Source organism: Podarcis pityusensis (assembly GCF_964106645.2).
Source record: "Podarcis pityusensis genome assembly, chromosome: 12".
In the NCBI taxonomy this organism is placed as follows: Eukaryota; Metazoa; Chordata; class Lepidosauria; order Squamata; family Lacertidae; genus Podarcis; species Podarcis pityusensis.
This window is the reverse complement of record NC_138037.1, coordinates 36,344,039-36,370,889: the sequence shown is the minus strand read 5'-3', so window position 1 is coordinate 36,370,889 and position 26,851 is coordinate 36,344,039. Positions and strand designations below refer to the sequence as shown.

The following is a 26,851-nucleotide window of genomic DNA, read 5'->3' as shown; positions in this document are numbered from 1 at the left end:
TCCCTGACCACTGGTCCTGTTGGCTAGGGATGATGGGAGTTGTAGTCCCAAAACATTTGGAGGGCAGAGTTTGGGGATGCCTGGTCTAAATGATCTGTTAGCTTAATTTCAGCATGCTTTGGAGATAGCCGAGCTTAGGGTCAAAATGATTGGGTTGGAGTGTGTATGTGAGAGAGAGCAGCAATTGAATCCCAAAACCCTGTTGATTGGTGAAGGACTAAGATGGGCAAGGCCAGGGATCAGACACCCACATGTGAATGTTGTTTGCAGTGATGCATGCAAACAGTGATGGAGCCTGGCTAGCTAGCTACTCACAGGCAGGGGCCCAGCATTTTCAGACAGCTGCTGTCCAAAGGAAAGAGCAAGATGAAGTAGTTTCATCACCCACGTCCCATTCACCAGGTTGCTACATTTTTGAGACACAGTACGGAAAGTACTTTTAATCTTAAGGCACCCACACAGCTGTGTTCTTCCTGTTAGCTATCAGTAGAACAGGTTGACTCCAGTTTAGTGTGGCCAAGTTTGGTGGAGTTGAACCTGTGCCTAAAATTCAGGTATGCTGAAAACCTGCTGGCTTGCAGAACAGGTAGCTTTTCAAAATCTGAGAGTATGCCCTGTTTGAATATCTATTTGGACATAGAGACTGCTTCCTTGGGAGGGTTTTAAGCAGAGGTTAGGTGGCCATCTGTCATGGACGCTTTAGCTGAGATTCCTGCTTTGCAGGGGGTTGGACTGGATGACTCTCGAGGTCCCGATCCTATGATTCTACGATATATGTCAGAATTGATGTAGAGTGGTACCTCAGGTTAAGTACTCACGTAATTCGTTCCGGAGGTCTGTTCTTAACCTGAAACTGTTCTTAACCTGAAGCACCACTTTAGCTAATGGGGCCTCCTGCCGCCGCGCCACTGGAGCACAATTTCTGTTCTCATCCTGAAGCAAAGTTCTTAACCTGAAGCACTATTTCTGGGTTAGCGGAGTCTGTAACCTGAAGCGTATGTAACCTGAGGTACCACTGTATTATTTTATTTTTATTATTTTAATAATTTTTATTATTTTATTATGAATGTGAGCTGACATTTTTTCCCTTTTTTCTATGTGTGTGTGTGTGTGTGTGTGTGTGTGTGTGTGTAATAGATGTAAACATGCAATCAAATCATGTGCTTTCCTCTCCCATGTTCATAGAATGGGAGACGTCGAGTGTAGGCACAACTAATTCTGTCTCAGGCTTGATCAGATACAAATTTAAACGCAGAATTTTACACTCTGAAATGCTCTTGAATGCAGATTTAGTGGATTTAGGTACTTGAAAAGTAGGTTCTGCATAGGGTTGTACTTGACACTGAGCTGAATTTTGTGGGGGAGATAATGGGACTTTTCTGAAGCAGCAAGCCCATTCTGAATACTCCCAAGGCAAATCTAGGCCTTCCCAAAGCAATTTGGAACAGGACAAAGCTGCAGACAATGTGTTGGCAAAACGTTGCATTTTCTCCCCAAGTTTTGCCTATAAGGGAAATGCCTAGGGGTTGGGGAGCGCTGGGGGCATATAGTTTCGTACCTGGCTTCTACAAGGGGCTCTCCAATCACAATGTTTTTGGGGATGCAAGTTGAATGAATGCATCAGCCTTGATCTTGGCGGCTCCGTAGCCATTGTTAATTCTGCGGGTGCTGCTCGCTTGGAAGACGTTAGATGCTCAGTTCCTTCTGCCAGATCTGCACATGTCCAGTCTTGTCAAATCTGCTCTGCACTTGTCTTCTGTGAGTTGGGGCCGATGGAGTAGAACACAAGTCTGAAGCTGTTTCCCTGTCCCCATTCATCAAAAAGCCCATATCTGCACCTATTTTTCTCAGAGTTCACTTTGCAAATTACAGCTACTAACTAGAAGCACTTTTGTCATGGGTCATTTTCATACAAATGGTTCACAAAACCTCAGGGAAGGGAGCAAATCCTTTTTTCAGTCCCCTTTAAAATCAACTTGGAATGTGCCATGCATAAACCCCTTGTGTTTATCCTTCTGAAATTTAGCAAGTGTCTTACCAAGGTGGACCCTCTCCAATGTATGCTATTTTCATATACAGTGGTACCTCGGGTTACATACGCTTCAGGTTACAGACTCCACTAACCCAGTAATAGTACCTTGGGTTAAGAACTTTGCTTCAGGATGAGAACAGAAATTGTGCCCCGGTGGCGCGGCAGCAGCAGGAGGCCCCATTAGCTAAAGTGGTGCTTCAGGTTAAGAACAGTTTCAGGTTAAGTACGGACCTCCGGAACGAATTAAGTACTTGACCCGAGGTACCACTGTAAATTGCTCACAAAACAATTGTGTGCGTGTGACAAAGTTTGGTTTTTTTTAACCATCTCCAAACCCCCATATGCCTTCTAAAACTTGACAATCTTCATGCTCTCAGTAGGAGCTGCTGCTACTACACACAAATATGGAGTAATCTCAAACTTTAAGGGTGCCCAGAGCAAACCCTGAACCTATTTATTTGGGACTTGACAGGTCTTGTTCACTTAAAAGAGGCTACTCTGTCTGCAAGTTTCATTAAGTTCCGCCAAGAAACAGTTACTGCCATTGGTTGATTTTTCACATGAGAGCCAGAGAGCATTCAGAAAGGTTCTGATTTGTAGCAAAGGCAAAGCAGGTGTTCTCCCAAGCAGTCAAAGCTCAGCGCAGGCCAATTTCTGAAGTGCCAAATCAAAGTTGGAACCAAATATCACTCATCTTATTTATTCCATAACATTCATATACTGCTTGATTGTAGAAAAAAACCCCTCAAAGCATTTTACAGAAAGAAATAAAGCAATGTGATCAGTGCATACCCTTATTTCTATAATTAGTCACCTGTAGAGTGGAAAGTTTAAGGGGAAGCAATATAAAGAACAGTGAAACTACGTGTGAAATCTACAAGCTGAAAATAAATTGAACACACAGATCTCATGGGTGAGGAGAGAGTAAGTCATCACAGAAACTAATATATAAAAGCATCTTGCTGGTTTGGAGCAGGCCTTGTTTGCAACCTGATCAGGTCTGTTCTTCCAGCTCAAGCACCAGAGGGGATTTCAAAAGCAGAAGATCAATAGATGAGGTTCTGACTGACTTCAGCAAAGCTGTACCCAGGTGAAGGAGGATAACAAGTTTAGGCTACGTGGGCTGAAGAATATGATAATCTCTTAAAAAGCAGAATTGTATCAACAGATGGTACCTAGTGCAGATTAATGATGGGAAAGTGTCCAGTGTTTTTCCTATGGCTGTGTCCACAGGGTGAACTGCAGACCCTCCAAGTATCCCTATTTTCCAGGGACAGTCCAGGATTTACAGAAGCTGTCCCTGTTTCTGATTGATCCCAGAATGTCCCGCTTTTCCATAAGTCTTCCTTGTTTTCATTGGAGAAATGTTGGAGGGTATGGAGTTGCATAACCCCTGAGCCAAGGAGATAAGTCACTAGACAACCTTTAGAAGACATCTGAAGGCAGCCCTGTATAGGGAAGTTCGTATTATTATTAATATGTTGGAAGCCACCCAGAGTGGCTGGGGCAACCCAGTCAGATAGGTGGGGTATAAAAAGTACTATTAATGTTATTGAATAGGACGTACCTATTTTCACTGGAGAAGTGTTGGAGGGTATGAAACTTCTTTTGCAACTCAGGCAAGTGCATGGACCGCTGGCATAAATCTGACCCATGGTGAAGAAAGCTAAAAAGAGAGGAAGTAGGCTATACATCTGACAAATTCTTCACTGGTTTTTACCAGCTTCTTGTGGTTCAGTCTATGAAACAAAGTCCCCAAGCAGCTGAGAGGCTCATTCATCTGTTCAATGCTGTTGGCATTCCTTGCCTATTTCTCTGGGAATCAGAATGACAGCAGGTTGCACAACTTTGCAGGGGAAGGGGCACAGATGCAGCCAGGGGTGACAACTTGAATAAAATATTGGGAGGGCCCAGGTAAGCCCTGCCGCACATAATTGATCACAAGACATGCCAAATACACACACCATTTGAATGGCAATGCCCATCACCTTTGGGGAGGGGGGCTGGCTTCCTCAAATGTTTTATTTGGGCGAGAGCTGAAGGGACCTTGGCTCTAGGAATTGGCTCCTATGGATGTAGTAAATTAGGCGCAACAGCGTTGGATTTCTTGGACACCTGCCTTGTGCACCCTCGAGTGCATGTGCCTGTCTGATAGGATTCACCAGCTCAAAGGAGCTGCTTCGAAATGCTTGATCAGGGCTCAGGAGCCCAATGAAACGCCAGGCCTAACAGAGACTCATTCATCTAATCCTTGACTATATTACAAGACTCACTGTGTTTGTGCGAGATGGTGATTAATTGAGTTAGATGACATGGTCATTGTGTACTAGCAGAAGTAGTGTTCATCATTGTCTTGCCTAACTATAATATAATCCCCTTACGTTTAATCACGCGGAGCACAATTTGTCTTGATTGAGGAGGGCTGTTTGGCTGCGCTCAGCATTGTTCACCGTATAACAAGCAGGGTGGGATTTCGTACAATGGCCAGATCCTAACTTACTCCGGCAAGAGCTCAAGTGCCTGGTAGTTATTGGCAGCTTCATGCAGATTTCCTCTGGACCAGCCCAGAGCTTCGTGGCCTCCATGATAACTGGGGCTGACCCAAGTGCTTGTGTCCAAATGCACAGTGTTCTTGGTGTGGTCTTTGCTTAACCACAGATGGCATGACTGGTGGTCCAGTAATGGGGAGTGGTCAGCCAAGCTCAGATGACTGTCTAGTGAAGTTTGGGCTTATGCTGGCATCTTGGGCTTATGATGGATAGAGGATAGAGAGGAATGTGTGTGTAGTAATATAATAGTAATAGTAATTTTATACATACATACATACATACATACATATATACATACAAGGTAAAGGGACCCCTGATAGTTAAGACCAGTCGTGGCTGACTCTGGGGTTGCGGCGCCCATCTCACTTTATTGGCTGAGGGAGCTGGCGTACAGCTTCCGGGTCATGTGGCCAGCATGACTAAGCCGCTTCTGGCGAACCAGAGCAGCGCACGGAAACACCGTTTACCTTCCCACCAGAGTGGTACCTATTTATCTACTTGCACTTTGGCGTGCTTTCGAACTGCTAGGTTGGCAGGAGCAGGGACAGAGCAACGGGAGCTCACCCCATTGTGGGGATTCGAACCGCCGACCTTCTGATCAGCAAGTCCTAGGCTCTGTGGTTTAACCCACAGCGCCACCCGCGTCCCATACATACATACATACATACATACATACATACATACATATATACCCTGCCCATCTGGCTGGGTTTCCCCAGCCACTCTGGGCAGTTTTGTACAGCTCTGTCAACTGTACAAAGGTGAAAATCGCATTCATTTTTCTGGCACTACAGTTCATTGGCTTGTGGCCCCTAGAAAGGAATGTGGCCCTTGGGTGGAAAATGGTTCCCCATCTCTACAATAAATGTCTGTTTAGCACCTCCTCCTCCTCCTCCAAAAGGTGAGGGAAGCTCAGTGGGGCATGGGGCAAGCTGCCCCCTTGCCAGGTTTGCAAACTGCGCCCCTTTCCCCACATCTGCAGTTCAGAGAGCTCATTTCAATCTTTGAATCTTCTGTACAAAAATCCTGAGGTGATTTACAATGGTAAATGTGGATCAAAATTATAAGAGTTAAAACAATAAAGGAGAACATTAATAACCAAGGCAACCAGCAGCAAGAACCGTAAGCTCAATAAAACAGGAGAGCGATTGCTTTAAAAAGGGATATTACCATTTTAACTTGTCACTTAAATGCTGCCATTGAATCCTTTCCCGTTACAGGTAAGGCTGAGCAAAAATGGCCTCTCAGACAAGGGCACCACCAGGGTAGGATTTTGAGGGAAGTGCTGAGCAAAATTCCTGGAGGCGCCCCATTCAGCAGGGCTGACTATACATGCTGAAGTAAATGAGGAAGGCTTTAAGTTCAGGGCTGGTCCACTCATAAAGCAAGGTGAGCTGACTGCCTCAGGCGGCAGAATCCCCAGGGGCAGCGGATCCCAATGTCACTCTCCTCTCCCCCTTTATTCCTGATGAAGAAGTGGAATATAAATGCAGTAAACAGGGGCCTTGCTCTGCCCAGCATAATCGATCAGAAGATGTGGCACAGACACAGCATTTAAATGACAATGCCCATAAACTGGGGGAAGGGGGGGCAGACCCCTCAAATATTTTGTGGTGGTAGTGGTGAACGAATCCCAGCCCCTAGGAGTTGGCAGCTTATAGCAGTAAATAAATAAATATGAATAAATAAGTTAAGCAAGCATCTCAAATTGGCTAACTGCAACCCAGCTACCAAAATTATCCACATTATCTTCTCCAGAGGAGTATGGAAATTCTGCACCATTTATTGAGGAAATTGCAAAAGGGGGGTTATTTTAAACAACAAAAACAACAACCTGAAAATTCTTCCATGAGAATTTCCCCCTCAGCCAAAACGAAGCACCTCTACTGGAAAGAAGGCGTGGACACCCAGGAAGGGAACCCAGAAGACCATCTCAAAGGTGGGGCAGACTTTATAAGTGAGAAGGTAGTCATTTTAGGTACAAGTTGCATAAGGCTTTAAAGGTTAATAGGGAGGGGGGCCCCTATTTTTATTTATTTAATTATTTTGACAGGCTTTATATACCATTTAATCAAAACCTCTAAGCAGTTTACATCAAATATACACTAAAATTACTGACAGAATTGGATGCGGGGGGTGGGGGTGGGGAGTCGGCCTAATCTTTTCCTCCCAAAATAAAATTGACATTTAAAAAATATACGCTTTAAGATAAAAAGTACATATCAAAATATATGGCGAATATACATGTCTGGGTGGGCTTGCTGTAAAGAGAAGCAGTTTTCAGTAGTCTCTGAAAACAGTACAGCAAAGGCATCAATGGGCCAGGAGACCAGAATGAGGAGGAGTACCAGGAAGAATGGAAGAAAGTTAAATTAATTGGAAAAAGCTTGCAAGTACCAAATAGGCTTAGGATTTATATATGTTATGTGATGAATTAATATGTTTAATGCTGAATTGATAAGAAAGAAAGATGTTAAGTGATCAAGTTAAGTTTATAAGAATTTTGATTTGGAAAACCATTAAAAAGATATGCATTGAAATTCAACTAGGGTTCCTATGAGGAAGTCACTTAACAATGTTAACAAGATTAGTCTTAATAAGGTTATGATTTATGTTTGTTTGTTTGTTTATTTGTTTGTGTATTTATAAGTTTGTGAAAATTAAAATTTTTGAAAAGAAAAAAAAATACATGGCGAATATACATGTCTGGGTGGGCTTGCTGTAAAGAGAAGCAGTTTTCAGCAGCCTCTGAAAACAGTACAGCAAAGGCATCAAGGGGCAAGGAGTTCCATGGTTCCGGTGCTGCCACACTAAAGGATCGATTTCTTGTAAGTGTGGAACAAAGGTTATGTGACACTTGTAAAAATGCCCACTCTGCAAATTGACCTGCCCTAGCTAACGAAGCCCAGAGACAAATTAGTAACTTGTAAGTGGGCCTACAAGCTGCAACAAAATGTTGCCATGTGGAGAGTTCAGGATATTCCATTCCATTTGCCTTCGCCGTTTCCCGTTTCTCTCATTCCCAACAGTCGGTTGCTCCTGAGCCTGCTCGGAAATGATGTATGGATTAATAACTTAGGAATGAATAACTCAGATCCATTAATGTCAATGGCTCTACTCTTGAGTATAACTTTGTTGGATACAACCCTCTATATATTTCCTACTATGTTTCAGTTGTTGTATTTTTAATGTTCATTTACTTTCCTATAAAATATGTATGAAAAACATTTTGCAAGTCTGTCTCTCTTGCTGTGATTTATGCATTTGTTGAAGCCGCGGTATGTAGTGCTGGACACTGAGGGCACAAACAGTCTTCACAATTTCCCCAGCAACCATGAGGGCTAGAAACCTATTTTTTAAAAATAAAACACAACCTCTTCTTTACAAGTTGCTGACACACTTGGTAGAATGGACACTAGCATTTGCTTTTCTGCTGTTTCCTTGGCTGCCGCAATTCTACATGTGTGTCACACATAGGTCAACAGACAAATGAAATACAGCTCAAGGGAGATCATTTGCTGTGGGCCCCCCCCCCCAAGATGTAGTAATTTGATTTTGAACCAGATTTCAGGCAGACAGATTTGACTTGTAAAAGACTTTCAGTTATGTTTTCGTAAAAGTGTTTCCTACCAGGATGACTACAGAAAACTGGTTTAGAGGAGCAAAGGGATAACATTGGGAATTATTAGGGAGCAAAACTTTTGCTGTGTACATTAAACAAAAGGTAAAGGACCCCTGGTTGGTTAAGTTCGGTCAAATTCAGCTATGGGGTACAGTGCTCATCTCTGCTTTTAGGCTAAGGGAGCCAGCATTTGTCCACAGACGGCTTTCCAGGTCATGTGGCCAGCATGACTAAACCGCTTCTGGCACATAGAGAGCACATGGACACATCGTTTACCTATTTATTTGCACTGGTATACTTTCTAACTGCTAGGTTGGCAGAAGCTGGGACAGAGCAACAGGAGCGCACCTGTTGCGCGGATTTGAACTGCTGGCCTTCTGATCAGCAAGCTCAAGTTGCTCAGTGGTTTAGGCCACAGTGCCACCTGTGGTACATTAAATACAAATGTTCGGTGAATGAAATGGAGAGTGAATGAGGTTGCAGGAAATATTGAAGGTCTGAAAGCGCCATAATCTGGAAATGCTCCCACTACCTGTGAGTGGTATTTATACGTCTGAGCTGGAGATTTGTTTGTGGATAAGAGCTAGTTATCTGTTTCTGTAACAGGAGTAGGAGATTGTTCCCCTTCTTAAGGAACAACCTGCTTTCTTGCTATATGGGAACTGTCTGTGTCATACCACTGTGAAGAAGATACGACAATTCTTCCCCATTGAACTCATGACTTAGGTGCAAAAAGCTCTGTAGCCTGATGTTGCCTTCTGTGAGGGATAGGAAGAAATCTTGGTATTCAATTTTAATTGGATTTACTTCTGGCACATTTGTACTTTACCTTTCTTCTAGAATTAATGATATCTGACTTCTTGAATTAATTTTATAATGAATGGTTTTAGAGTGTTGTTTGTGCTGTACTTTTGTACTGTTTTATTGTGGTTGGCCGCCCTGAGCCCGGCTTCGGCTGGGGAGGGCGGGATATAAATAAAATTTATTATTATTATTATTATTATTATTATTATTATTATTATTCTGTGCTATGGCAACATGGCTTTCCTATTGTTCCACTAGCCTCATTTGCATATCAAAAATATAGCTCCTTGCCATTTGTATTCTTAGAAAGCCGTCTTCGGGCCAAGCACATGAAGCTAAGGGTGCTTTCAGATGACCTCTTTATGGAACATTCATCCTGGGCTGGATCTATACAGCTATAAAAATGCTGTGAAACCCTATGAAAATAAACATTATAAAATATCACATTAGAAACTCTCGTTGACTTGGGATTTCAGCTCTACAGCACCACCTGGTGTCACACTGTTAAAACACATTTATAATGTCATAAGTCCAAAAAGAAAAATTCATTACGGATGGCAAATCTAAAACCACTACATATGCATGGAAATTAGCATGGAAATATAGGTGGTTAGACAGTTCAAATATGCCCTTCTAAGTTCCTTCCAAAGTTTCCCTCTTCCCCAGCATAGAAAAAAAAGACCATGTGTTTGGTAAGTTTAAAATGATTTACTTACAATCTTTCCAGGTCAGATTCATGTGCCTTTCCATACAGCGTTCAGAAAAAGTTGATCAGGCAGTAAAACTTGGCTTAGTTACAGTGAGGAAATAAGCCAAGTTTTACTGCCTGTGCAACTTTTTCTGAATGCTGTATGGAAAGGCACATGAATCTGACCTGGAGAGTTTGTAAGTAAACTATTGGTATAGGAACTCAAGAGTGGCTTGTAAGTGGCATGCGGTCTGAGCTGCTGCAATCAGCTCAGACCTTCTTTCGCATTGAGCTTCTCTGGTAGAAGCCTTGATTACCTTGTCCCTCCCAAGGTGAGCTAAGCCTGGCAGAACAACTTACTCTATGGTCTTAACCCATTCATGCATTAGTTGAACTTAAGCATGTTGGTTTTATGAGGCTAATTACCCCACACTTCCCCCCTAAAGCTAAAAGCATTATGGAAAGCAAATTTTGTTGGGATTGCAGTTAGTGAGGAAAGGGTCAAGTTTCCCTTCCCCACATGCCACAGCCCTGATGGAAATTTCCCGCATGCCCCTGATCTGCTTTCCAAACATGCATTTAGCATCACATGCAGTTAGGGCCTCCGTAGTAGTTCAAACAGTAGTAACGGCAAAACGATTTTATGGACCTTGACTTCCAAGGCAGACTAGAGCATTTCTCATTTTGGAAATTAAGCAAAGAGTCTGGCTATGATCCAGTTTACTTACATATAGCTCCCCCCTTTTGAACAATACTATGCTTTGAGAGTACTCCCTTGAGAACCCCACTGCCCAATGAAAAAAAATCATATGATCAATCTGTGCTACAGAATTTAAAGACAAAGGGGCTGACATCATCAGGCAAAACTTTCAGGAAAGCACTCTGCTGCTGGGAGGATGTAGGTTTTCTATGGATTTAATTGGACATCTGGAAGCCCTTTTTTTGAGACAAGACAAATCTGATTAATATCTCTAATACTCCAAAAGAGGGAGGCTTCCAAGGCATCTTTATCTGTCATCCATCAGCTCTTGACATCCTTAGTATTGTATTTGTGGCTGTCATGGGAAAATAACTTGTGCAAACTTATTGCTCAACTCTCTCCAATAACGTTAAGCCTAGGTAGCTGGTTTTACCGGATATATATGACTTGGGACTTCAGCGGGGAACTATTTGGAAAATGGTAAGCTTAAAAGCCTGGCCCCTCAGTGCGCTCTGCAATAAAATCATTAAATCAATAATCCATAAATGTGACTTCTTTTTAGTCTTTCTATAAAGTTAAGTAGATAATGGCCACTAATGTGAGTTCCACTGCTATATGTGCTCTGACATACGGGACGCAATAGCTTCAGAACTGTAGCAGAAATGTCCTTACTACATTGGCGGAAAACCTTTTCCCTTGCTGAGAATGAAAAACACCAGCAAGTTTAAATTTCCAGTGTTGTGCCGCACGACCCGAGGCATGTTTGCTAGAAGTAAGCCCCACTATATTAGGTGGGGCTTACTCCCAGAAAAGTGGGCATAGGATAAAAGCCAAAAAAAGCAGCTGCCTTGCACCAAATCAGACCATTATTCCATCTAGCTCAGGACCACAATACCTCAAGGACCGCCTCTTTCCATATGAACCTACCCAGACCCTGAGATCATCTTCTGGGGCCCTCCTTTGTGTGCCACCTTCTTGAGAGGTGTGGAGGGTGCAACATGAGAAAGGGCCTTCTGTGCAGTGGCTCCCTTTCTGTGGAATGCTCTCTCCAGGGAAATTTGCCTGGCGCCTTCATTACACACCAGGCAAAAACATTCTTTTTTGACCAGGCCTTTGGTTGATCTGTTTAACATCCTATACCCTTTTATCTGTTTAACATCCTGTACCCTTTTATGGGGCACAGGTGGCATTGTGGGTTAAACCACAGAACCTAGGGCTTGCTGATCAGAAGGTCGGCGGTTTGAATCCCCGTGAGGGGGTGAGCTCCCGTTGCTCGGTCCCTGCTCCTGCCAACCTAGCAGTTCGAAAGCACCTCAGAGTGCAAGTAGATAAATAGGTACCGCTCCGGCAGGAAGGTAAGCGACATTTCTGTGCACTGCTCTGGTTCTCCAGAAGCGGCTTCGTCATGCTGGCCACATGACCCGGAAGCTGTACGCCGGCTCCCTCGGCCAATAAAGCGAGATGAGCGCTGCAACCCCAGAGTCGGCCACGACTGGACCTAATGGTCAGGGGTCCCTTTTTAGCGTTTTAAAATGTGACTCTTTTCTGGGTGTGGGTGTTATTGAGTTGTTGTTTTTTATTCTGATTATATATGTTGTGATCTTTTCTGTGAACCACCCTGAGACCTCTGCGTATAGGGCGGTATATAAACCCTAATAATAACAATAATAATAATAATAGCCTGTCTGTCTGACTATATACAGTCTGGCAGGGACTCCCCAGGAGTTGAGATGTGATTTCTTCTCAGGCCCATCTGGAGATGTCGGGACTTGAACCTGGAATCTTTTGCTGAGCTACAGTCAGGGGCACCATCTCCCAGGGGCCAAGCTCTTTTGGACCCTCCAGTATTTTGCGGGGGGGGGGTCCCACCCCAAAGGCGGCAGCAGGAGAAGGCCGAGTGCCAGAGAGGAGGAGCCAATGGCCATTGAAGCCATGCTGGCGCTGCATTGGGCTCTGCCCCAGCTCCTCCTGACGCCATGAGTACAAGACTTGTGTCGCTCACAACAATGGCGCCCCTGCAATCTTTGGCACAGGTTGGTTTCTCTGACTACAGCCCTTCCTGAAGTCACCAATTAAGGCAATGGGCACAATCCTGAAAATGTTAGTCACTTCAAGTTCCAGGGCTAGTCATGCTTGTAGCCGGGGGGAGGGCAGGGGGACATCTGCCCTCCCATAAATCAAGGAAAGAAAGAAAAACATTTAATTAAAAGTAGAAATAATTAGAATACAGTGGTACCTTGGTTCCTGGACAGCTTAGTTGACAAAAACATTGGCTCCCGAACACCGCAAACCTGGAAGTAAGTGTTCCGGTTTGTGAATGTTTTTCGGAAGCCGAACATTCGTTTTGGCTGTCAGCATTATTTCCGGGGCCAATCAGAAGCCATGCCTTAGTTTTCGAACGTTTTGGAAGTCGAACAGACTTCCAGAGCGGATTGCGTTTGAGAACCAAGGTATTTGAGATTGAAATGTTCGCTGAGGTCGCTTGGATGATGTTGTGGCGCCTTCTAGCGATACAACTGGCAGCCCGACTGAGCGATAGGCGTGGCTTCTGCAAATGGACCAATTGTGTCACAGGTTCTGGAACATGACAGGTGGGTGTCCTGGCCCCACTACCATAAATTCTGGCTATGCCCATGGGACTGGCCCCGCTTTGAGGCAAATGTGGGAATGTTCAGGGATGCAGGAGAGGATATATTGTTTGATTATAGCTTTTCCAACTTGTGTTAACAAGTTCACAATTTAGCAGAGTAACATTCCCCTTTTTAAACTCAGCGGATGCGTTTGCTCAGGCTCGCTTAAGCCTCTATAATAACTGTTCTGGCATTTCCCCCTTATTCCCTCATAACAGATAAGACACGACACAGTCTTCTATAAAAGTATAAAAAGAGTTTACTCACATTCTGTTCATAATCAGATCCCAGAAGGCAGACTTAGCTTAGAAAAGTAACATACACCTGGAAACTATCTCATAAGGAGACAGTCCCTCTGTCCTCTCTTGGCTGGAAGCATCTTTGGCTAAGCAGATGTTGCTTCTTCGATGCATGTAGTCAAAGAGAGAGAGATGGCTGCCCTGCCCTGTGCTTTTGTCATTACCTGCACAGGTGAGGCCAAGCCCACCTCTAGGCACATGCAGAGGAAGTCTGTCACAGCTCAGAAGGAAACAGGAAGTTTACCTGCTGGCTGGACAAACATTCCTCCCCATGTGTAAACATGTTCACTCTAGGAATGTTGTACTTGACTGCTCTTGTGTTTCACATCCCACAGCAAAAGGGATGTGGTAAATGCTGTGAGGTCTGGTGAAGTCTTGAGGGGTCTCTCTGTGTGTATGCATGCTAAGCAGCCTGCCCTGCGCTTTGTAAGCTAATCTGCTCTCCTCAGGTACAGTGGAGGACGTGGCCCCATCAACAGCGTTGAGGTAAAAAGTCTACTGCCAGCGCCATTGGAACAGGGGAGAACCTAAGAAGAGCCCGATGGATCAGTCCAGCATCCTGTTCTCACAGTGGCCAACCAAATGCTTGTAGGAAACCCAGCTCTTCCCTCCTGCAGTTTCCAGCAACTGGTATTCAAAAGCATTACTGCCTCTGAATATGGAGACAGAGCACAGCATGGCGAATAGCCCCTGATAGCCTGATCCTCCATGTATTTTTTCCATAAACCTTCCCAGACTCTGCATTGCCCATCTGAGGCCCTTCTTCATGTGCCTCCTCCACATGGGGTCTGGAGGGCTGCAACACGAGAACGGGCCTTTTCTGTAGTGGCTCCCTGTTTGTCGAATGCTCTCCCCAGGGAAACTCGCCTGGCGCCTTCATTATATATATTTTAGGTGTCAGATGAAAACGTTCCTCTTCAACCAAGCCTTGGGCTGGTTAATATTCTGCAGCCTTTTAAATGTGTCTGTGGGAAGGGGGCGGCGGATTATTGTTTTGCTGTTTTATTTCGATTATTTACTGGGTATTTGTTTTTAATCCTGTATTTTATTATGTGAACCACCCTGAGATCTTATGACGAATGACGGTATATAAATCTCAGTAATAATAATAATAAATAGTCATAGTAATTTTTCTAATCCAAGACATCTAAGTTGGTGGCCATCACTGGGAACAAGTTCCATAATTTAACCATGTGCTGCATGAATAAGTACCTTATTTTTTGCTCTATAAGACTCACTTTTTTCCTCCTAAAAAGTAAGGGGAAATGTGTGTGTGTCTTATGGAGCGAATGCAGGCTGCGCAGCTATCCCAGAAGCCAGAAGAGCAAGAGGGATTGCTGCTTTCACTGCGCAGCGATCCCTCTTGCTGTTCTGGCTTCTGAGAGTCAGAATATTTTTTTTCTTGTTTTCCTCCTCCAAAAACTAGGTGCGTCTTGTGGTCTGGTGCGTCTTATAGAGCGAAAAATACGGTACATTCTTTTGACTCCTCTAACATTCAACTTCATGGGTGTCTATGTCTGCTTTTTTAGTTTTCACAGGTGAAGGTTAGGAACATAGAAAGTTGCCTTATGTTGGGTCAGACCATTGTTTCATGCAGCTCAATATTATCTATATGGCAGGTTTCAGACAGCCCTATTTGGAGATGCCATGGACCAAGTTTGGGACCTCCTGCATCCCAAACAGCTGCTCTGCCATGGATCCAGCAGTTAATGCCAAAATATCTCTTTTCACCTAGAACATCACCTGAAATCTACCCTCCTGTCGCAGAATGGCCCCATGCTATGTAACTCAGTACCCTTGTAATTCTGCATTTTCATGACTCTGGGAGCCTTTGCTGGGTGTGTGGATTTTTTTACATTTGAAACAAATTAGCCAATGAATCTTTTGGGAGCAACTGGATGCATCAAAACATCAGTGCTCTGTGAACCAGAGCTGGTCACCCTTGCCTCGATAGGAGGAGACTGTTTCAAAGGTTTGTGTGTCAGCAGCTCTGGTTGGCTGTTTCATGGGCAGCTCCCATATGAAATGTCAGATTGGGCCAATTGTGTACATCACCGTGTTAACGCAGGGACACAACCCGGGGGATTGGAAAACTCTGAATTCCTATGAGCATTATTCAAACTTGCTTTTCTTGATAATCAAGAAGGCAAGGCAAACAATTCATGACTTCGGCCCAGTGTTTGTTTACCGCGTTTTATGTTTACTGAGCAGTTGAAATCTTCCAATAAACCCTGGCGGCAGTGCTTCTCTTTTTATTTTGTATTTTTGCATTTGTCATAGTCACAAGTCCTGCTTTTTAAACGGAAGTCAGTCAGCTGGTTTCCCTTTTTTCTATCCCTCCCCCACAGCCCATGTTTTTATATCTTTTCCCCTTCCCTTTTCTAACATTGAACCATCTTACTAGACAAGTGCATACAGAGCCCACCTACAGGGTTTAGATTAGCACTGCACTATACAAACAGGGGGTGCCTCCAGTTAGGGGTGCTTTTCAGTTTTTCTCCTTTTCCCCTTTTCCCAATTTTAAGTCCAGCTGTCCCAAATTTGACATTGGTTTGTGATCTTTCTCTCCCTTTTAAATAAAGAAGCCTGCATGAAAACTCATCAACATTGTAGTGTGTCTTTTTTTCTAATAATTTTTTCTAAAGTTTAAAACATTTTTAAAAATGAAATTGTCTAACATCATGCATTTTTGGTGTGTCATTTTCCACTAATATACACAGTTTTGTGCACACTTTACCCTGGTTACTTGGCTGGAGAACAGCACTGCTAAATTTGAGGATGTGGGAATTTTGAAGGAGGCCTGTGTTTTGGTGCGCACATTTTTTCAGCAATCACTTGCCTTTGAATGTGAACAGAGTCACATTTCTTCCCCATCCGTACTTCCAGACCACCTGCATATTGAGCATTCAACCTGATTTGTTTGCACCAGATTTTCAAAGAGGTTAGATGCCAGTGGTGGCTATTTATTGATCATTCATTCTGATTTGTTTTCAGGGAGGCTATATGATGTTGCATTGAGTGATTGTCATTTCTTATCCAGTGTGTTTCCCTGCTACTTTCTTTGCTGCAAAAAGTTGGATTGGAGGGTTGTTCTGCAAGAGCAACAATGAACTTTGATTGTGCAACCTGAATTTGCCAGTATGCGATTGAATCCTGCCCCAAAATAGTGACAGTCTGCAGGTGCCCAGGATGTCAGACAACATGGTCCAGTAGAGCAAAAGAAGCATGGGACTATGAGATGAGGTTTCAAGTTCCCATTCCTTGGCATATAAGCTTTAGTACCCTGACTATGACGGGATGCGGGTGGCGCTGTGGGTTAAATCACAGAGCCTAAGACTTGCTGATCAGAAGGTCGGCGGTTCGAATCCCTGCGACGGGGTGAGCTCCCGTTGCTCGGTCCCTGCTCCTGCCAACCTAGCAGTTCGAAAGCACGTCAAAGTGCAAGTAGATAAATAGGTATCACTCCAGCAGGAAGGTAAACGGCATTTCCGTGCACTGCTCTGGTTTGCCAGAAGCGGCTTAGTCATGCTGGCCCCATGACCCGGAAGCTGTACACCGGCTCCCTCAGCCAATAAAGCGAGATGAGCACCGCAACCCCAGAGTCAGCCACGACTGGACCTAATGGTCCCTTTACCTTTACCCTGACTATAAAACCAAAGTAAATTTACTGAATTCTCATATTTCTCCCCACCAAAAGTACAGAAAATGCAAATTTCCATTTTCATTTCCCTAGATCAACAGTAAAGAACAGTAAAGGAGTCTTTTTAAAAATAATAACAGGGTTTTAAAATAGAGAATGTGAACCAGAGCCCATTCTGTAGCATGGTTTTTAATCTATTTGTGTTTGATCACTTATTGTAATGGATTCTTCTAAAAGCTTGCCCCTGTTAACACCAGCTGCCCATTGGAAGAGCTTTGAAGAGCTTGTCAGTGTGGATCATTCTGTGGGACGGCAGGCGGGAAGAATTACTGGAAGTAGGCAATCAATTTTGTCATAACTGACTCTGCTAAGCCTGAATGCTGTTGCACCATCTGTAGGAGAATCCACGTTTGGAGATCTGTTTCTGTGTAAACATCACCCATGGTTAGCTCATGCTATCCTGTATCCATATGGGTGGAACAAATGAGAGTTTAAAAAACCAGGTAGCAAGGCCTGAGGCAATGGAAGGGTCATTGTTCAGTGGTACAGCATCTCCTTTGCATGCCGAAGGTTGCAGTTCAATCCCTGGCATGTCCAGGCAGACCTCAGTCTGAAACCCTGGTGAACTCCTGCCTGTCTGCGTAGACAGGACTGAGCAAGATGGGCCAGTGACCACTAACACTACTTTCTATGTTCCTGCGACAAGATGGTGCCTCCCCTGCCCCAATTCCATGTGCAAAAGCCAACCAGACGGGCAGCTGAATCTTACATCAACATCCTCAACTGCACTTGATGTTGGTTGATTAGGTTAAAAGGGGAAATACTGTAAATTGGGTAAAACATAAAAAGGACAATTCCCTGGATGCCTAGATCCAGGTTTGGGGCAAGTAATCTTTCGTGAGAGGAGCCCCAACAGAGATTTAAAATCACAAAGCAGAAAAGTAAAGCATGGAAATATTGGCTGTTAGACCTTTAAAATGTCCCCTTCTAAGTTGCTTCCTAAGTTCCCCACTTCCCTTAGCGTAGAAAGAGACCATCCGTTAAAAATCGTTTCCTTACAAACTCCTCAAAGGTCACATTCATGTGCTTTCCCATACACCAACAAGAAAACACAGGCAATATGACTTAGGTTCCAAAATGGTACGAGTTTCTAAAGTATTTGTGTAGAAGCACAAAGATGCATGGGCATAGCTAGGATTTTTGTTAGGGGGGCAGAACTGATGTGATTGGTCAATTAGTTAAGTATTTCTGTTGCTTTACTTGATCCTGGGACGGCAGTTCCCCCGCTACACCCACGCAAAGATGGCTTACTTAAGCTATGCGGTCCAAGTTTGGAGCATCCAGCTTAGACCTCCTTACTGGGAGGGTTCATACGGTGGAATGTGAGAGTGTGTGACCATAAAGCCTGGCAGGACAGCTTACTCTATGGCCTTAACCCCTTAAAGCATTAATTAAAGTTACGTATGTAGGTTATATAAGGCTGGATATACAGTGGTACCTCGGGTTACAGACACTTCAGGTTACAGATGCTTCAGGTTACAGACGCTTCAGGTTACAGACTCTGCTAACCCAGAAATAGTGCTTCAGGTTAAGAACTTTGCTTCAGGATGAGAACAGAAATCATGCAGCAGTGGCGCAGCGGCAGCGGGAGGCCCCATTAGCTAAAGTGGTACCTCAGGTTAAGAACAGTTTCAGGTTAAGAACGGACCTCTGGAATGAATTAAGTTCTTAACCCGAGGTACCACTGCATCCCACACTTGAAAGCAGCAGGCTAGCTTAGGGAGCACAGGATACAGTGGTACACATACCACTGCCCACTGCCTGTCCCTCAGCTTCTGCTGCCTGAGGCAACTGCCTCACTCAGCCTAACTGTAGGGCTGCCACTAGCAGGCAGGAAGAATAACCTGATACAAGGAGAAACCTGGAAGGAGGGAGCAGAGCCCAGAAAGAGATTCTATACAGTAGCAGAAGCAAAGTTGAGGCGAGGGCCACAAATAGGGCCATCAACAGTTAATAAAAAAGACTATTTCATAGTTGCAAAATGCTTACAAATCATGATGATGAGTATTGACATGTGTGTGTGGCTCAGAGGAAGCTGCCTTATGCCAAGTCTGACTGTTCAACCATCTAGCCTAATACTGTTTACTCTGACTTGCAGAGCCTATCCAAGGTCTCTTTCATGTGCATTTCACATTGCCTGCTATGTACACCTTTTAACTGGAGATCCCAGGGTCCTGTGTAGAAACATGTCTTCTCCTGCAGCCCCAGTGCTTTGGTCTCAATAATTACAAATATTCCCCGCCACCAACACCACGCCACTTTTCTTTTCTTCTTACTCTGCTATTCTTCTCTTTCTCATTTTCTTCCTTTGCTTTCTCAGACCCTTAACTCCAAGTGTGACTCAGGCCCAGTTGGGATAATCAAACAAAAGGAGAGGAAAAATGAAATGGGTACATCTGTTGTAGGGTGTTGTTTTGTTTTAAATTCAACCAGAGCAGAAGAAAGACAGTTCCTCAGAATGGCAATGCTAAATCAGTCCATCAGACTTGGAACGGAGATCTAAAAATACTACAAAGTAGGAGGGAAATGATGGCAAAGTCGCTGCAAAAAAAGGGGGGGAGGGGAGAGTCCAAATAAAAACGCAACTTCCATCTTCTGAAAGAAGAAGAGGCAACCCAAAAGTGTAACTTGGAAGTGTTGCAATTCAGTATGGCAAAAGATAAGCAGGTTTTGCATTTGAGAAATTGCCATAAGATACATTGCAAATATGATCAGCCGCACTTTATTTAGTAGGGAAAGAATTTATTTTCTCCACATTATATGGTGCAAAAATCAACCCTTTTCTCTTTTGGAAAGATCACATCGTGCCTGCCTTTGGATTTGTTCTTTGCCCCCTTGGGGAACAATATCTTTCGGAATAGCTGTTTGTTTTCTCCCCTCCTGCATCTAGAAAAAAAAAGTAAGATGTGGGGGGAAGGGCACACAATTAGCAAAACTGTAGCATATGTGGTAGCATGGTGCCCCCTGGTGTATATTTAAAAGCATGGCAGGTGCTTAGACTCCAAATTGCTGCCTGTCCTGCTGATTGAATCGAACAGCTTCCCGAATCAAATTCACAGGGTGAAGTGGGTTTTTTACTGGTTGAATTCCCTCCACCGCAGAACAATCCAAAGAGGTTTCAATACAGTTGCCCACATAGGTGCCAACTCTCTGGGGCCCTGGGTGCCCGAGCACCCACAAAATTCCCCATAGGAGGCTGGGCACCCACAAATTTCAGGGCCAGGGCCATGCACGCTGCGTGGCACCCACGGACCCGGGCACCCATGGTCACGGGGCCAAGTTGGCACTCCTGATTGCCCATAAAGCTGGTGCATTTGGAACAGATTCAAAGTCCTCCATCCTCTATATTTTTCAGCTGCTACCCATTGAACCTTCTCAGTCTCTGGGGCATAGGAGCCAACTCCTAGGAGCCAAGGTCTCTTAGGCCCCCCAATAAAATATTTGAGGGGGCTGCCACCCCCCAAAGTTGATGAGCATTGGCATTCAAAAATAAGGAGGCTGCAAAGAACCACATCAAAAGCAATGTTTTTAATACACTTCCAAATTACTCATGTCATTTCTATTCACCAGTCAAAGAATCACAGCAGTCTTAATACAGTGGTACCTTGGTTCTCGAACTTAATCCGTTCCAGGAGTCCGTTCAACTCCTGAAACAGTTCGGCCACCAAGGTGCAGCTTCTGATTGGCTGCAGGAGCTTCCTGCACTCAATCGGAAGCCACAGAGGCCGTATCGGATGTTTGGCTTCCGAAAAATGTTCACAAACCAGAACACTCACTTCTGGATTTGTGGCATTTGGGAGCCGATTTGTTTGGGAGCCAAGCCGTTCCAGTACCAAGGCACCACTGTAGTTGCAACACAATGTCATCATCCTGAACAAATCAAAATCATTTGGCTCTTCAGATCAGCCCTCATCATGATATCATGTGATTATATATAACCGTTATTCAGTGTCTTTCTTTATTAAGACTTTGACTAATTTTCCTGTTCGTTAAAAGCCTTCCAATGTTCCATTTCGTCTGCCTACAAAACAATTCAAGATTAATCACGATTGCCATGCCTAGCTGATTCTCTTTCCATGCATACAATGTCCACCATAGAATCTGACATTTTTCTTTTTCTTTTTAGTGTTCTGAAATGGACATTCACAATGTACCGTACCTAAAAGCAGCTAGTTCTGTACTGTAAAAGACAGGTGCAGGCCCTTTTACTTTAGCTAGGCCATAGACTCAAAAGAAAGTGGAATAATCAAAATACAGTTTTATGAAATTATTGTTTTCTACAATACCACCTCATCTGTCCTCCACTTATCTGAATGGTTTCTCTTCCCCCCTCCTTAAACCAGGGCTGAGGAACCTGCGGCTCTCCAGATGTGCTGGACTACAGTTCCAACCACCCCTAACCACTGGGCATGCTGGCTGGCCAAGGCTGATGGGAGCTGGAATTCAACAACATTTGGCTCAAGGGTAGGTGATCCATTTCTGGATCTGATGCCTCAGGCTGAAAAAGATTCACAACCCCTGATCTCAAGGACTACATGTTCCCAATCTCTGCCTTAAATTTGAACCGCTGTGCCTACTCACAGTTTCCAAACAAACAAACAACAACAACAAAAATGCCCTCTATTCTCGTGAATTTTCTTGGGGAGGAATATTGTATGATTCAATCCTTAGCAAAGGTCTCAATCTGCCATTTCGGGGTGGGGGAAAGTATATCTTTTACATGTTGTGTTCCCAGCGCTGAGGGAAGAGGATGAAGATGTCATAAATGAAACAGCCCAGAGCATTTTCCATCAAAAAGATGTCCTTTGAAATACAGAGAGCCCACAGAGAAATCTGGTTCCATCAGTGAAGCATCGCCTGTCATTTCAAAATCTCTTCCTGACAAACACTCACACAGTTTTAAAACAAAATAAAACTTGAGAGCTTACTTTGCCAGCTAACTTTAAAAATATCATTAGATTTCTATTCACTTAGACGTTCTGATACATTAGTGCATTTCCAGGGGTCTGATGGCACAGGAGGGCAAATTCTTACGTTATTATCCCAATTTATCTTGCAGATGGGGGCAGACTGAGAAACAGCGCAAGGCCTCCTAATGAGTTCATTGCTCAGCAGAGAGTTGAACCAGGGAACATCTTTCTCACACCTCAGCACTTACAACCACTTCGCTGCACCCGCTCTAATTGCATACTTTTTTAAAAAAGAAAGAAAAGTATCCATATAATCCCAAGTCCTACGATCAGGACAGGAACCCTAGATAGCAGAAAACTAGTTTTCTGCCGTTGGTTGATGGCATGTTGTTGTTGTTGTCTGCCTCTTGAAACACGTCTATCTATATACCTTCCTGCCTACCTCCCTGTTTGACTTTGAATGATTGACATATGCACCAGCAAATCAAGCCCTGGCTCAGCTGTTGATCTTGCCCCTCTTCCAATGCACCTCCCACTGAAAACAGCAGATGTGGGAATGGGATGTTGATGGTAACTGTGGTAGAGACAAAGGGTTAAAGCTCCCTTCCTCCATGAAACGATCCTGATCTGGCTTCCTTGTTTCCCCGCTGTTGCCTATATGTTTGGTTTGGTTTCTAACCAGCTCTGCAATGCCAGACCTCACAAAAAATGTCACATCTAGTTTGGCCCCTAAGTTGCCACATTTTAAACAGACTATGCTCTATGCCTTGAACAACTGCACCAGAAGGGGAACTTAATGGGTGAAGCCTTTGCAATTCACTTCATCTCCATTCTGGGGAAAACCTCACCCAGAGTTCTAGGCCCCAAAGTACAGAGAGTCAGTGCACTGCCAGGATAATAGGTAAAGGTAAAGGGACCTGACCATTAGGTCCAGTCGTGGCCGACTCTGGGGTTGCAGCACTCATCTCGCTTTATTGGCCGAGGGAGCCGGCGCACAGCTTCCAGGTCATGTGGCCAGCATGACTAAGCTGCTTCTGGCAAATCAGAGCAGCGCACGGAAGCGCCGTTTACCTTCCTGCCGGAGTGGCACCTATTTATCTACTTGCACTTTGAGGTGCTTTCGAACTGCTAGGTGGGCAGGAGCAGGGACCGAGCAGTGGGAGCTCACCCCGTGGCGGGGATTCGAACCACCAACCTTCCGACTGGCAAGTCCTAGGCTCTGTGGTTTAACCCACAGCGCCACCCGCGTCCCTAGTTTGCCAGCAAATGGAAGAGCAAGGCCATACCTACAAAAGATGATTGGCTGTGTAAACTAAGTGAGTTCATAGAAATGGCAAAGCTGACTGCCTGTATCAGAATGCAGACAAACCAAAAACTTAGACTAGAATGGCAACGCTTTGAAGAATACGTGGACAAATATTGTTCCAGAAAGAATATATGTTTAGATGAAAGGAGTAAAGCAGAAAGAACAACATTATCTAGGAATGTTATAAAGAGATAAAAATCCAAAATCTAAAGAGTGCAATGATTAGATTGAACTTAAAAAATAAGGAAATCATGGTGTGATGGAGGGAAGTCGAGGGATGTGCTGGTGGGAAGGGACTGGGGGTGGGAAGGATTTATGTTTGTGTAAATAATAGTGTATTTTTGTGTGCTTTTGTTTGGGTAGGATGTACGTTTCTTTTGTTCTTCTTTCTTTTTGTATTTTAAAAAACTCAATAAAAAGAGAGAGAGAGAGAGAGAGAGAGAGAGAGAGAGAGAGAGAGAGAGAGAGTCAGTGCACTGATGGAAATCATGGGAGGACTTCAATATGGCACTCGGCTGACTGTTCCATCAGTGTGAGCTTTTCAGTTTACCAGATGGGGCAATTCCCCTCTCCTCCTCTGTGCACTGTTCTGCGTAGGTCTCCCACCACTCCCTGAACCAATTTCAGGGGCATGATGGTGCCACATGGATGGAGGAGTGGGGGCAATTCCCATTTACGCAAGTGGAAGACCTTGCACAGGGCTTCTGTTGATGGGACTTGTTAGGTGAATCCCATCCCCCCATCTATACATCTATACATCAACTTGATCCCATTCCCCTCTTTCCTTTTTCCTTTCTCCTTTTGTGATGGAACTCCTATTTGGGGATTTCACTGGCTTTTTTCTGGCCCACGTAGGACCAGTCTGGATAGTTGGCCTTGGTGAAGATTTGACGTTTTCATCCCCAAAAAGTTTTTGATTTGAGTTTCTACTGAAATGAGGCTGCATTTTATGGTGTACTTAATCTTGTTTTTAAGTTGTATTTTAATCAATTGTTTTTATACCTGGTGTTAGCCGCCCTGAGCCCAGTCTTGGTTGGGGAGGGTGGGGTATAAACAAACTACTTCTTCTTCTTCTTCTTCTTCTTCTTCTTCTTCTTCTTCTTCTTCTTCTTTTATAAGGGGGAAGCTAGACCTCCATAATTTCCATCTGGCCACTCTGGGTGGCTTTCAACAAAATATTAAAATACAATAGACCATCAAACATTAAAAGCTTCCCTAAAGAGGGCTGCCTTCAGATGTCTTCTAAAAGTCTGGTAGTTGTTTTTCTCTTTGACATCTGGTGGGAGGGTGCCACTATTGAGAAGGCCCTCTGCCTGCTTCCCTGTAACTTGGCTTCTCGCAGCAAGGGAACAGCCAGAAGGTCCTTGGCGCTGGACCTCAGTGTCCGGGCAGAACGATGGGGGTAGGTTGAAATCTAATTTTACTTAGTTTATCTCTGGGCAAACTATGTCACACATCTATGATGACATGCATTTTCATGAACTTGAGTCTATTTCATCCAAAGCACCTTTGGAATAGCTATACACGATGTTAGCCAGACACATTTCTACACGGCATTTCCCCTGATATACACATTTTGCAAGCAACAATCCCTAATAGAATGCATTTTTTGAATATTACTTGCAGATATATATAAATCTGCACACACCTTCCCCTCAGTATATGCAGTTTTGTACACATTATTTGGTCGAAGAACTGTGTCCCAAAATTCAGAGAAGTATGGGTTTTTAAGGCTAGCTTCAGTTTGCATATTGCTTGGGAAAAGTGTGAATTAGTTAAAAAGGTAAAGGGACCCCTGACCATTAGGTCCAGTTGTGGCCGACTCTGGGGTTGCGGCGCTCATCTCGCTTTATTGGCTGAGGGAGCTGGCGTACAGCTTCCAGGTCATGGGGCCAGCATGACTAAGCTGCTTCTGGCGAACCAGAGCAGCGCACAGAAACGCCGTTTACCTTCCCGCCGGAGCGGTACCTATTTATCTACTTGCACTTTGACTTGCTTTCGAACTGCTAGGTTGGCAGGAGCAGGGACTGAGCAACAGGAGCTCTCCCCGTCGCAGGGATCGAACCGCCTACCTTCTGATCGGCAAATCCTAGGCTTTGTGATTTAACCCACAGTGCCACCCGCATCCCCGTGAATTAGTTAGGTTCATGTTAAAATCTGAGCTGAATTTCTGCCTAGGAACACACTACAATGCAATATTCTGTTGTGTGTCCCATTAGTTCGCCTACAATAGCTTCTTAACAGATTGACGATGGAAAGTTTTCGTGGATTCTAGGTTCAATACAATCAGCACCATTATGAAACATCCAACAGTGTGAATGCAGGGGAAAGAAAAACCATAGGATTCAGTTTCTGTCTGAAGGCACAGCAGCATAACTGGGCAATGCATCATACTGTAAAATAAATAAAGACTGAAGTTCAAATTCTGGACTGAGCTTCCCCTGTCCAATCGTGTTAAGGCACAACATGCCCATCAACACCGAATATGGCCTTGAGAAGACAAAATTGTTCCCCATCAGCAATTTGCTCCCCCCCACCCCACAAAACAAAAAACCACAACCACATGTGGCGATCTTGCCATAGATAATGGTGAAGAAAGCCTCTTGGTTCTGAGCAAAGGACCACTGTGATGAGGAGAAATCTAATTCCAAGTAGAAATCTTTCTACTTGGTTACCACACAATTTAATCCTGACAGTGTACTGGCCTTGAAAAATGATACCCCATCTCTTAAGGATTGAAAGGTGGCAGAAATAACAGCAATTCTCTGCTTTGGACTAAAGCAATTATGAGCTCTTCACAAACTCAGAGACCAAAATTGATTTTCTTTTCTAGATTATCAAGATGTGGGAGTGGGGAGGTCAAGAAACCTGACCCCGTCTTGACCCAGCAGATTGGATTGTTCTCAAACTTATTCAATATTGAAAGGAACTGTTTAGCGGAGGAAAGTCTCCTCATTCATTCTTTGGTTCTTGAAATCTTCAAGGTATTATGTTCTTCTCCGCCACATAATGGTTCTTCATTTCCGATGATACTGACAGATGCTTGATGAAGCTTCTTTTCAAAGGAAGACAAAATGCCATGGTGGGTTTCACTCAAATAGAGGTGTGGAGTTTAGCAGCGGAATATCAACTCTAATGGCACTTTGCATGATCCACAGGCACCATTACTGCCCAGTGTTCATTCATTTCAATGGAACTTGCTGTGCAAATTCATTTAAAATGAACAAAAGCTAGACAAATGGCAGTTTGTATTGGCTTCTGCCTAGGACCCGTTTTTTCAGATATCGCCACTTGAGATATCACCATCAGTGGCGTAGCGTGGGTTGTCAGCACCCGGGGCAAGGCAAGTAATTTGCGCCCCCTAACCCTGAGTGAGCCAGGTAGGGGCAGAAAGCTGCGAGTGCGAGCACGCCCCCCCCCCAGATGTTGCACCCGGTGCGGCCGGCCCCCCCTGCACCCCCCACGCTACGCCACTGATCCCCATAACAGTTAATGCGTAACTGATCTATGCTATTAAAGTATATGCTATTAAACAGTTACTGCGTAACTGATCTATGCTATTAAAACTGATCTATGCACTGTAATATTTATATGCAACTTTCTCTAGAGAT

The 26,851-nt window shown here is 44.1% G+C and overlaps 1 long non-coding RNA gene across 2 annotated transcripts in view; it reads left to right on the top strand.

Annotated features, from left to right (window-relative positions):
- The window catches only part of LOC308459586, a 51,660-nt gene that overhangs the window by 14,460 nt on the left and 10,349 nt on the right, over positions 1-26,851 (top strand). Inside the window, exons 2-3 of one of the 2 annotated variants that reach the window (XR_013978189.1) lie at positions 21,368-21,488; positions 22,084-24,189. This is a non-coding gene — a long non-coding RNA (uncharacterized lncRNA). Of the gene's footprint in view, positions 1-21,367; positions 21,489-22,083; positions 24,190-26,851 lie in introns of those variants that run through there. The other variant, XR_013978188.1, reaches the window with a different exon arrangement.